Source organism: Thunnus albacares, chromosome 12 (genome assembly GCF_914725855.1).
Source record: "Thunnus albacares chromosome 12, fThuAlb1.1, whole genome shotgun sequence".
NCBI lineage: Eukaryota > Metazoa > Chordata > Actinopteri > Scombriformes > Scombridae > Thunnus > Thunnus albacares.
This window is the reverse complement of record NC_058117.1, coordinates 12416806-12429806: the sequence shown is the minus strand read 5'-3', so window position 1 is coordinate 12429806 and position 13001 is coordinate 12416806. Positions and strand designations below refer to the sequence as shown.

The 13001-nt window shown below is 41.2% G+C and overlaps 1 protein-coding gene across 1 annotated transcript in view; it reads right to left on the bottom strand.

The window, feature by feature from the left end:
• Window positions 1-12617, bottom strand: part of LOC122993694 (receptor-type tyrosine-protein phosphatase S-like) — a 67449-nt gene extending 54832 nt beyond the window's left edge. The window contains exon 1 of the mRNA XM_044368067.1: window positions 12304-12617. The gene's annotated coding sequence lies outside the window, so the exon portion shown is untranslated. The remainder of the gene's footprint in view (window positions 1-12303) is intronic.
• Between the last annotated feature and the right edge of the window lie 384 nt (window positions 12618-13001).

Sequence of the window (13001 nt, the reverse complement as noted above, 5' to 3'; positions counted from 1 at the left end):
ATCATTCTTAGTTTATCCATCCCTCCCCGTTGTCTTTCACCTGCTGACAAAGCCCTCTCTGCTCTACCTCCACTACAGTCACTCACCCTCGACCTAATCCTTAATCTTACCCTCGTCTTACTCTTGTATTAGACGCCGTATTCCTGAAATCTCCTCTTCTCCCATCGCCTTTCATCCCTCCTCCCCATCTATTCTCACCGCTTTCCTCCTCGCCTCCCTTGTTAACCTCTCCTCCCTTGATGCCATCTCCACCGTGGCACCCTATCATTCATCTCTCCCTCTTTCTATACACACTCTAACCCCTGCTTGTATCCAAAATCCTCTTCCTCTCCCCAGCTGCCCTGCACCGGCTGCTCCAGCTGTTGTTGGTCCATTGACACAGTTCAAACAAAAGGGCTTAGAGCATCCTACAGCTGTGAATGTGAGGGAGCGAGCCAAAACAGATACACAGACGCAGCAGTCAACTGGGCCAGCCTTGGCAAGTCTGTGCTTGTGTTAATAGCATCTAACTAGGGATGGGAATAGAGAACCGGTTCCAGTTGAGAACTGATCCAGCAAGCTTATCAATTCCTTTTATCAAAAGGGAAAACAATGACGTCAAACTCATGCATCCACGCTGCTAGAAACTTGCAACAAGAAGGAGTCAATGGCGGGAAGGGAGGAGCGGTCCAAAGCAGGGCTTCATTTCACGAAGAAAGATGACAACAGTGCTAGTTGTAATATCTGTAAGATGATCATTTCAAGTAAGGGTGGAAACATCAGGAATATACTGAAACATCTTTCTGCGCAACATGGGCTTAAATTCCAGGAATGCCATGTTTTTGACACTCTATACGCGAGTGCCGTTGCTTCCCAACCGAGCAGCACATCTGTTACTGAGGGTAAATATCCTATGTTATAATAACATTAGCGCCACACAGGCAGGCTTAGCAGATTTTTTTCTTTGACTAAGAAAACCTAAATGAAAACATACACCTGAGTCACATGCATGTTCAGACTCAGTTGCGTTGACAATGAAAACCTGTGTAGGCCGACTTTTTTTTCCACAGAGAAAACTGGTCAATAAGGGAATCGATAAAGAATCAGACCAATAAGCAGAAACGATAATGGCATTGATAACAATAAAATCTTACATTTAATGCTCACGTAAAACGCTCTTCCTCTCCGAACGTGTAGATAGAGAACGGCCTTGCGCTCTTGCTTGCATCAAAATGAAAAGGTGTGAGCATTGTGAGCATGAATATTTTCATGACTAAGGCCTACCTACGGACTCTAAAGCCCCCTCACAGTTATAACAACCTCCTCTCCCTGATCATCTGGCTCAGCATCCAGCAGGATCTGCAGCAAAGACAAGAGAGAAGACAGCAGGGGGTGGTCTTATTACCTTTTCAGCGTGACAACACAGATGGTCAGCCAGACAGATAGATTGATGGGGATGCATGTGCTATTTATTGCTGGAAGCAGATAATGACACCATAGCTCAGGTGGTGAAATGTACACCGGTTATTGTGCTCCATCAGGCTGATGAAATAACATTGTTTAGGTGGCATCCAACCTGCCCCTGCTCCGCTGGGGGAGGATGACATGTTTTGTTTTTCTCACCTCGTCCCCACCCTGCACCCTCCTCCCCCTCCCCTTACCCATGATGCATTTCACCACAAGTGGGTTGCGATGGTCTCAGAAGGCCTGTCTCCATGACAACGAGCTACTAGTGCTCATAGAAAGACCAGATCTGCTTCCTGTGGCACCATGCTAGCTGTGAGATAGTACACCTGATAGGAAGCTTGTGTTCTTTTTTTTTTTTTTTTTTTTATTTCTCAGAGCTTTAATTCGGATCCTGTGTTGTGTGCAGGCTTTGCACGAGTGTCGTGATGCTTGGAGGGTACAGTCCAGTGGAAAATGTTGAGGTGATCGTGATGGGAGGAAAAACCCACCTCACCTCCACCACAGAACTTTTAAAGGTTGAATAATAAAATTACGTCCACTTTTATTTGTCCTCTTTAACACTGATTGTAATCTTATAGTGTAAATTTATACTTTTCAACACTAGAATAACCTTCAATTAATTCATGGCTTTCTGTGCCAGTTTTTTTTTAAAAAAGTTTGGAGTAGGAACAATGTACTACTCATATACAGGGAGGGGCTGGGACAAATATTACCTCATGTTTCCGATGACCCTGGACCCTGTAGGCAAACGACACTCATAAATACAAGTACACACACAAAAACACACAAACACACAAACACATGCAAACACGCATAAACATGGCAGATGGCAAAGCATCATGGGGGAGATTGGCACTCGCTCTCTCACACTTCCCTTCTCTTTCTCTCTTAAACACACAGCCCACAGACACACACATATGCAGCCACACACACACACGATCATGAACAGGCGCACACACACACACAAACACATTGAGGATCAGAGGCACAGGATGAAGCACGGCTTACTGCAGGCATGAGCTGCACCGCCCTGGTTACATTTTTAGCAGTGGAAATAAAAAAAATCTGAAGCTCCTCTCTAACAAGAAAACACACCTGTCACTCAAATACTGCGAGACTTTGCCCTGAATATAAATGAATCAGGAGATTTGGGCGCCTCAGTCTTGCTTAACCCTGCAAAATGCTGAAATTAGGATGCCCCGTACATACATGTCCAAACAGGGTTATCATGGGAAATATTGACAAAAAGAGACATTCCCAACCAGCAGCAACAATTTTCATCAGTGGCGCTGTGAACGAATTTCAAATCACACAGCTGAAAACAAATAACACTCATAGAAACAGCAATCTCACACCAAACCTGTATTGATGGAAGGGTAGCCCATATATCACTGTGAGGTTTTTCCTCATTTTTAATGATCACGCATCGTGCTGAAACAAGCGCTTGTTCAAGTAAACAAAAAATGGAAAATAGCCAATTATTCAATTATTTATTCAAATTATCTTTTAATCAATTACAGAATTAGATTATCTGTTTGTTTTGTTTTATCGCTTTAAATTGCATAATTTGATTGTTGGTTGGACAACAATAAAGTAAGTCATTTTAAGTCATCATTCAGGGCTAATTTGCATTGTTCATTATTACATTATTAATCACTAAGCTAATTTATTATTTTACCAACTAAATCATTAATTTCCCCAAAATAATAGCTTCATCAATATTGAAAATAATTGTTAGTTAAAGGTCTAATTATCTAACATACTTGAAATAACAAGGTGTGTTATCTTGTGATCGTAAGGAAATGGCCTGTTGCTAAGTTCACAAAATAATATTTTATCTATTATTCTTTGTTTGGAATACCAGAGGGAGAGTATATTTCCTTTTTTCTCTATATTGTTGAAAATACAGAGACATTTGCACATTTTGTCTCTTTTTGATGAGCATGTATGCAGTTATTTTATTATTTTATTATTCTCTGTCAAATCATCCTGACAGTCCATGTGTCTGCAGTGGAAGAATGAAATAAAAAATGGCTCCCACAAAAGATAATCATCTTGTGTTTGCTAAAGGTTTCCTTTTATACTCGTTCAATATATGAAGTTCAGAAAACCAGCATGATTTTTTTCTTATTATCATTAAATAATTATGTCCAGATCATTAGATAACTTTCTTGGGATCATGAGAAAATCAAAATTTTAAAAAACTATCTATCTATCCTCTGGCTTTCTAGGGAGCATGAGATTTGCTTGAGGTCAAAAACTAATTAACTGATCACCCGCAGCTAAGTGGGTAGAAGTCATGTGAACAGATGGATTTAAAGACACAAGCAGCAAGTCCTGTTTATGTTAGAGTGTCCAATTTTTCAACTCTACACTTTAATTTCCTTAATGTTAGCCACATTTACAGCTGCATCCTTGGTCTTTAATGCGTCTGTCTACTCCTAGTAGGAAAAGACGTTATTAGCTTTTCATATCTCACAACATCAGCACGTCAATAAAACAACACACAGCATCGCTATTGTTTCAAACTGTTTCAGCTGTTAGATTGCTGTTCCCCATGAAAAAATTCTGGATGTGCTTCAACTTTTGTTCACAACTCCGTTTCATAGCCAAGACAACACACGGATTCGTGATGGGGAACAAAAGGAGGGAGAAGCGTGACTGAAACTTTCTCTTCCCCAAACTGCAACATGCTAAAATAACGCACTAAAGATTCCACCTTTCGATCTCTGCATGACCTCAATCTCTGCATGTCTAGGACGTAGCAAAGCTGCTGCAGTACCAACAATGGAGCGGCAAATGTACACCCACTCATCTTAAAGAGGCTCAGACCAACACAGCTAGAAAGAGGCATCCCGTAATGGAGGCAAAGTCCTCAGATGAGCCCAGCAACAGATGAAGTGGTTTCCGCTAAGCAGGAAATGTATTACCAAATGGCATAAAAGTACATATAGGGCAGATTATCAGTGGGGATCAGAACAGAGGGGACACTGTTAAAGTGTTTGTATGCTAAGTGAAGCTGCTCTGGTCTCGATGCTGCTAGTATGAAGAATCAGTTTCAGCAAATCTAACACTTAAATGAGATAAGCAGTCAATTACAATATCACATATTAGTTCAATATAACCATATCTTAATTAGAAGATAATGTAATATTAGTTAACATTTCATGAAATTACAGTACATTATTCCCTTCCTAACCTTTATTTCAACTACCAATGGTCCATTAATCAATCTCTAATGTAGTGCCACCTGTTTTCTGAGGTGTTACTTTCACCCACCACCTGTGATGCTCACTTTAACAAAAATAAATGCATTTCTATTCCTACTAATAGAAATGTAAAATATGGTTTAAGAACTGTTTTTACGACTGGATAGGATAGGAAAAGCATTATGAAGCTATAAATAGTTTTAAATCTTTAAGAAATTGCTTTGAAGACAGAGCCAAATGACAACCGAATGTTAATCTTTATATTTTTTCACACAGGTGAGAACGTTATAGTATTTATGAGTCAGTGTGCTGACAATATATCTGCATTAACATGTCCCAATTTTGGTTTAATAAGAGAGCAATGTATCACACTGTCTGGTGAACACCTTGTAGCTTAAATTTTGACAATTTTCATGCTCTGAAATAAGTTGATGGATTACTTGCTCCGCCGTGGGCTGAGTCAATTTTTCAACCCCTTAGGCTCATAAACCTCTTTCAAACCCTTTAGGGTCATGCCAAAAATGTGATGTTATTGAGCTAAAACATGGCTGTTGTTTTCTTCCCCAAATGAACAGACATTTTGCGGATACCGTTTCCCCTGACAGGTGAGGGCTTTCACCTGACAACAGCTGAAGAACAAGATGCACGCATGACCACACAGAGACGCCTACGCAACGTTCACTCGGCTGAAACGAAAACACAGAGCTTGCAAACACCCAAACATATTCCGTAATTTCTCTCAGAGACCTCTCTGTCTCTTTCTGTTGCCTGCTCTTCAGAGGCAGCCGATCTTCTGTGCAGCGGCTCATTACGCAGGCTGATGGTTGATTCCTTGTCAACTCACTGTCCAATTAGCATATCTAAGGCTGGCGCAGACTCTTATCCTAGTGGGAGAGAGAACTGTATATACATACTGATGTCCACGTAGTTATGCACTTGCATGTACATTCCTAATTGTTAAACAGCTCTGACATATGAGAGAAGAAGCATTGTGTTAATTATCCGATTACTGGGCCAATTCGTAATTCAAATGTAAGCCACAGTGTTGCTTTTTTTTACATAAATCCAAAACACTGTAATAAATGTATTTTGAATAAGTTATCACTGATTAAATTTTGTAACTGTTTGCATTTATATAAGGATGAGAAAGGTGTGAGGAGCTTATTTCCCATTATTCTTTAAAGCAAAACAAAATTTTGTACAGTGATAATATATCTCACATACACACATCTATCTATCTATCTATCTATCTATCTATCTATCTTAAGGTGTGGCTGTCATCCCCAAAAGGCTCACCATCATTTCTCACTAAAATTAATGATTAAAAGTCTATCGAGCAGAGCGCGCACATGCACATGCACACACACGCGCACACACACACACACACACACACACACACAAAGGACAGACACCACCAGCCAAGACACACACCGTAGCCAATTAGTGAGCTTCTCCCGGAGCAGGACGAAGACTCCCTGACAACAGAGAGCACCTTCATCTTCCTGGACGTCATTGTCATCATCCTGGCCATCATCATATTTCAGTTGCGCTTCATTAATGAGACACACCAGCCATTTTCCCCTCCCTGTTTTAGCTGTTTAGCAAAACCTATACATCAGTCACAAGACAAAGTCTGGTTGTGCACAGCAGATCTGAGGGCTTGTTGGTAAAAGCTTGTCTTGAGAGTGATAACAGTAGTCTTGAGAGGCGAAGTGCTTTGCTTTAATAACCTCACATTGACTGATCAATCGTATAGAATTATCTAGTGGGAATGTCATTAATGTATGCTCTGTTGATGGTCTTCAAATAGGTTCATCCTTTTATTGGTTTCTAAAATGTATATTTTCCCTTGCACGTACACAAACATTTGAAATACCAATACACACGGGGCTGACAGAATAAAGAATTACAAGCAGTGGTCCCATATTTACCTACTTGTGTGCTACAATCTGGAAGCAACCCTTTATTCATTCTTAGTTTATGTAAAAGATCTCCCATCCCTTTGGGAGATGCTTATTAATTTTCTGGAGACACAGTGTTGTGTTTGCCCAGAATCCAACGCTCTCCTGTGTATTTTTGCTGTCATGGTACCACCTGACTGGCTTGGTCACATGATACGTCGTCCACTGAGAGCTCATTATCTCACAACTGCAACGCTGCTCTGCAACAACACTGAAATCATCTACAGAACATTAAAATACATTTCACATTTTTTATTATGGTGTTTAGTTAAGCTCCATGAGTAGCACAAAAAAATATAGCTAAAAGCATTACCGATTCTGATTTCTGAGGCTGCATATGCTGGTGAACAAATTCTATTTACGTGCTACACAGGCGGCCAGCCCTAACAGTTCTGTCACTAACCAGCCATTGCATGACTTCCTGATGGAGATGAGATTTGTGACGGCAAATGAATTTCTCCTTGAGGGACGATAAAGTTGTGAATAGAATTGAAAACCGGAGTAATGGGGTAGAAAAACTGCATTTGTCCTCCCTCTCATTGCTGAAATCAGATGGAGAGCGTGTCTCGGTAAGTGAGAGATGAAATGCTTGTCAACGGTAACAGACTTGCGCACGGATGCTTTCCACCAATGACTAGCCATTACTCTCACCACCATCAAACAAATACTTCATCCAACCTGGCATCCTTCAGCACTGTGGAGACAGAGTAATCATGAAATGCCACAAACAAACGATGGGGCTATATTCAAACAGTCATGTCAACCAGTCCCCACTAGAACCACTACCTGCAACTACACAAACATCACACACTGCAGAATGACCCCACACCCCAGAGGGTGTCCAATCTTCTAGCGTTTAAGTTTTCTATCTGTGAATAGTTGTGATGATGGAATGGAGCTGTAAGTTTCCTGGACGTCGTCCCTTTTCCATCCTGCATGGCAAAGGTCTTAAAGTAATGCAATAAAAATGTTCTTTCACTGACTGTCATTATGGAGGCATGCCAAAACCTTTTTTCTTGTCTTGGATCTGTAGCACTGACTACAACAGGGAGCACTTGGTTTGGATAGATGACACAGGCATCTGGTCTATATGTTAGGAAATGCAAAACTGGTAATTGTATTGTAATGTAGAATTACTGAGACGTTTTAAAAGTCTACAGCTACACTAACAGCTCTGTGAGGCTGCACTTAGGCATAGCAGTGTTTTGAGCCAAGTGTTAAAGGCAGAATGACTATAAAACATGCTGATGTTTAGCAGGTATGATGCCGTAATAATAAACACAAAGTTGACCCTGTAGCTGAAATGAATGTCATATGTTTTGCAGGTTGGTCATAAACCAAAGTTTTGACCTGATGATGGTTTTAAAGGAAAAGGCAGGTGATCACCAACATTATTACCATTATATTACTATTAGGGGTTCAGCAGATCACAAATCTCACAGTTGGGATCATATCACGTTTTTGAGTCACAGCTTGGCTCATTTTACGGATCTGCAAAAAAAAAAAAAAAAAAAAGGGAGACAAATATAACTTTGCTTTTCATTTATTAAAACACTTAAAGCAAGGAACTTCTGCTCATGGTCTTAAATGAAAACAACCGTCAAGATGTCCAATATTTACTATGAACGCTAAGCTAACCTAATCATATGCTGTACTTTGCCACAGAATGTATAACACAGCGATCTCAATGGCTCTGGACTGATAAGAGTGAGTAAGAAAAGGTTTTCTATATGGGTGCAGATTGCTGTCTGCATTAGCATTCATATAGCTTCAAATCTCAAAAATATTTTGGCGCCTCGCCCAAATAAATTCATCCAACCCTCTAAGCACGCACTGAGGTGTTTTCCACTCCAAGAGGTGAAAATACTTTTGAGGACTTGTCAACTGCTTGAAGCGGGGTGCATACAATATTCCGGTGTTTGAACATTAAGTGGCAGCTAACTGTACACTTCAAAGTAGACGGTACCTACTCTTTCCCCAAGTTCTGATTAGGCAGTTTGTCTTCTGCTTTTTCAGCCATCTTGTCACTCAGGCCTTCCCTCCTAATGACTCCTGTCAGTCAGGGATGTCACTGTCAAATCGAGTCAATGGCTGCACTTCCTCCACCAATGATTGGCTAATGACCCCTGTACATCAACACATTTAGCCATTTTCAGTGCGAATGTCAGCAGAATGAAATACTCGAAAAAACATGTGTCCAGTCATGCAATGTCCAGAAGATTGCATGAAAGGAGACTTGAAACTTTGACTGAGAAAGACGACAGGAAAATCTCATTCAGGACAAGAATGATGAGATAGATGTTGAAGAAGAGAGGAAGGCTGACCAGAGGACAAGGAGGCAGCAGCGACAGGAAAATAATGCCCTCTTTTGCATAAGTGAGGAGAGGAAGAGGGGGGAGGGGTGAAAAGGAAGGTGAAGATGTCTTCAGATGTGGCAGTTGTGATGAAAAGAGAGACGAACGACTGAAGACAAGAGGTGGGGAAGAGAGGAAGAGAAGAGAGGTAGTGGAGGAGTGTGCATTATTCATCCCCGCTGACACATCAGAATCTCTGATTCATCTGGAGAAGGGCATCAGTCAAGTCACAACCTATCTCTTAGCCTTCACTCATATGCACACAGGCACACAGAAACAGAGACACATGTATGCGCACACACACACACACAGACACACACACACACACACACACACACACACACACACACACACACACACACACACACATAATGGCAAATGACCTTCTGGTTTAAAAATGAATAATTATGAGTCTGGCTCACTAAAGAGGTGATCAACAACAGACTGAGGTGGGTCTTTGCACAGCCAGACAATAGTGGAGTTGCGTTGCTTTCTAGTACTTGTTTACGTGAATGTAAATTACCTCCCTGCACAACTATTTAATTCTATTTAGTTATCTTAATTTAATATAGTTAAAAAAAAACTTGAAATGAAGCTAAAAGATGGGCAAACATACTAAATAAACATGGGAACTGGTTCAGCTGATAATTCAACATTATTGTTTACTGACTGTCAATGGAATTGCACCACATTATGAGCAAGTTTGTCGAAATGATTTATTCCAAACAGAAAGTATTGCTATGAAAATTAAATTAGGCATTGAAGTTACATGTGTGCAAATGTTTGTCTAATAAAATGCATATTAGATTTTTTGTGTTGTGGTATTGTTATGTGAGGAATTGTTGTCATTAGATGTGATGATCAAATTTTCATTATGTTTTCATACCAATATGCATCTTGATATGGGTAAAATATGTAAAATCACACATAAAATGACTAAAATTCTGCTGAATATGATGTACTGTGTTGCACTGATATACCCAACAAAAATCTTCATACATATTAAACAAGAACTAAAATTTCTAGTTTGTAAAATTTCTAAAGAAAATTTGCTCAGAAACATTCCATTTTAAATTCTCTACACACACACACGTATATATATATATATATATGTATATGTATATGTATATGTATACATATATACATATATACATATAGTTATTATTATTAAAGTTGTTACACCAATTTCCACCATATTGTGCAGCTCTAATTGGTTCATTCTGCATGCAATGTGCATTGTTTCCAGCAGCCTCTGAATAAACAAGAAGAGAAGCGGAGGAGACAAAAGCTCACTGTTTGGAAGGCTTTGAAAAGGTCAATTAATATCAATGCCTCGACAACAACAAAGTTTCTGTCTGCTTGTAATACAGGTGGCTACGCTCCCAGCATCAAAGTTGCGTGCCTTGATGTTCTCCTTCCTTCCAGCTGACTGGTGCAACAAAGTAAACAGAGAGTGTATACACAGAGATTCTGATAAAAACCCATGCATGGGCAGAACATGTAACACCAGGGAGGAAAGTAGAGAGTGGAGCAGTTCGGGTGATGCTGCCGTGCGAATCTGGGAATAAAACTTCAATGAGGCCTTTGACGTGAAACCAAAGCTGCTCCGGTGGGAGCGCACGTCATCCGGCATATTCAAGTCTGGATGGATCTTACAGTGGTATCTGCTTGGAAGAAGCAGGAAACCATTAAGGCCTATGGTTGAACCCTGTGAAATGCTATTTGAGGGAGAACATGACATCACTGATTTCATAAGCTACTGCTCCTTACAGCGCCTAGGTGAATACCTGTGGGGCTGAGCATCTCTTGGCTTTTGGAGGAGATTATTTGATCTCCTTCCCAGCGACAGAGACAGACTGAGAACATTTGCAAGTTTAATTATTCTGCTTCCACATAATGACTTATCCCTGTCATAATAATGCAAATATCTAGATCCTTGTCTCTTTCATTAAGGTGGAGTGGCTTATGTGTTTTTTTTTTCTGTTTGGCAGGGAGTGGAGCTGAAATATCATAAGCCAGAGAAGAAAAAAAAAATTGGGGATCTACTAAAGAGGTGAATTCATGTGTAAAAATGACTGATTAAAATAATTAGGGATGTGGAAATGGTCTGGAACAATAACCAGCAAACACACAGTGCCCTAGGGAAAATTTCCCATCTGTGTGTGAGTAGGAAGACTTCCCTCAGATTTGCCACGACAGTGCGATTTTCCAGTATACACAGGCCACACAGCGGAAATACAGAAAACCTAAACAGGCATTTGGAGTGTACATGATTAAATCCCAAACAAGCAATAGCCCTCGGAAAATGTGTCAAGATGAATCGATGTATCATTAAATTACACTCTGCCTGTATGCGTGAGTGGCTACATTAACAGCAAATCCTACTGCGTATAATTATAGACATATGAGAGGTCTATGGACCACAAAACACTGCCTATATGTGCAGATGGGCTTGTTTTAAGTAATGCTTGAGAGCAGCAGATGCAGCAGCCACTCTATTGTCTAGAAAACAGTCTTGCTAAATAAGTCCATCCGCCTTGCCACCTGGTGTCATTCCATACCAAAAAATCATTGTAATATCAGTATAATAGCTGGTATGGATTTATAATATGCCTGTGATAGCCTCCTCAAAAGTGTTGAGAGTGACATTATCTTAATGGGATTTTTACTTTGCTTTGCCATCACTGTAATATATCAGCACAGTGGCAAAAGGACTTTGAAAGGAACATTGTGATCTTCCTCTGAATCCTCTTTTAAAATATTCTTAACAAATCTATAGGATTTATTTTTATCATGAGGGTTTGGTTTTTCTTCAACAATGTTATTGCCTGATTTCTTTTTTTTCTTTTTTGAGACAAAAATATCAGACTTAACATTGGGCTCGTTATACCTGGAGAGTGCTTTAAGGGCCATGACAAAAAGCCACTTTAAATGAGAGTGACCGAGGAACAAAGGCTCTGCCAGTCTGCCCGGGTCCCTCATGCTGCCCAGCCAACAATAAGGAGGGGGGGGGGGTGAAGAGGGACGCGCACTCACAGTGCTGTTGCCAACCAGCCTGGTCTGCACAAACCCCCGCGGTCAGCTCTTCACCCAAACGTTTGAACAAAGTCAAGTCAAGTGATGCTGGGATGCAAGAGGGGGAAAAGGCGCAAAGGAGACTCCCAGCTCCACTTCAACCAGAAAAGCTAAACGATGAAATTTCATCCCGGCTGGGATGCACTCTTACCTCATTAGTTTCCGAAAGGCTATTCGACAAGTGCAAATAAGCCGTCTGGGTGGGGTGCAAACGGCTGCAAACACTAACTCTACATGGATGTATAGGATGCTGGTTACCTTGGTAGGAAGTGCTCCGTCTTCTTTACTGTCTGGTAGATTCATGTGGGTGGATTTGCAGCTGGAAGCTTCCTCGGAAACAGCAAGGATAAATGTAATCCAGTGGCAGCAGAGCTCCACTCACAGAAAGGTCTGCCTTTGAGGAGGAGGATGCATGCACACATCGCCGGCGTTTCCCCCAAACCGTACCGTCCTGTCGACCTCTCGGGAGCGTAGCGGGTCACGGCTGCTCCTCAGCCTTTTTGTCGGGAGAGCATTGCTGGTCGTACGGCCTCAGATACTGCTGGTTGATGTCATTGATACTCCCTGCCTTCTTCCTTAACGCCCTCCTCCTTCCCTCCCACTCCTATAATCCCCCTCCCCTCTCTCTCTCTCTCTCTTTCTCTCTTTCTCTCTCACATACACACACACACACACACACACACACCGGAGCTCTCCCCCTCCCCCTACACATGACGTGATGCAGGCAAGATCTCCAATAGCAACCGTATCCCCCATCACCCCTATTACCCCCATTACTACTCCCACATCTCCCTCACCTCCTCCAGCTCTGACTGGATCGCTGACTGGTGCAAAAGAAGTGGCTGCTGAGGTAGGTTGCTCTTGTGTATTGGTGGCTGATTTTTCCACTGTGGTCCCCAGGGGCTAAAATGAAGATAAGCACCTTGAAACCTCGTAGATTCCCATAATACAGTGTC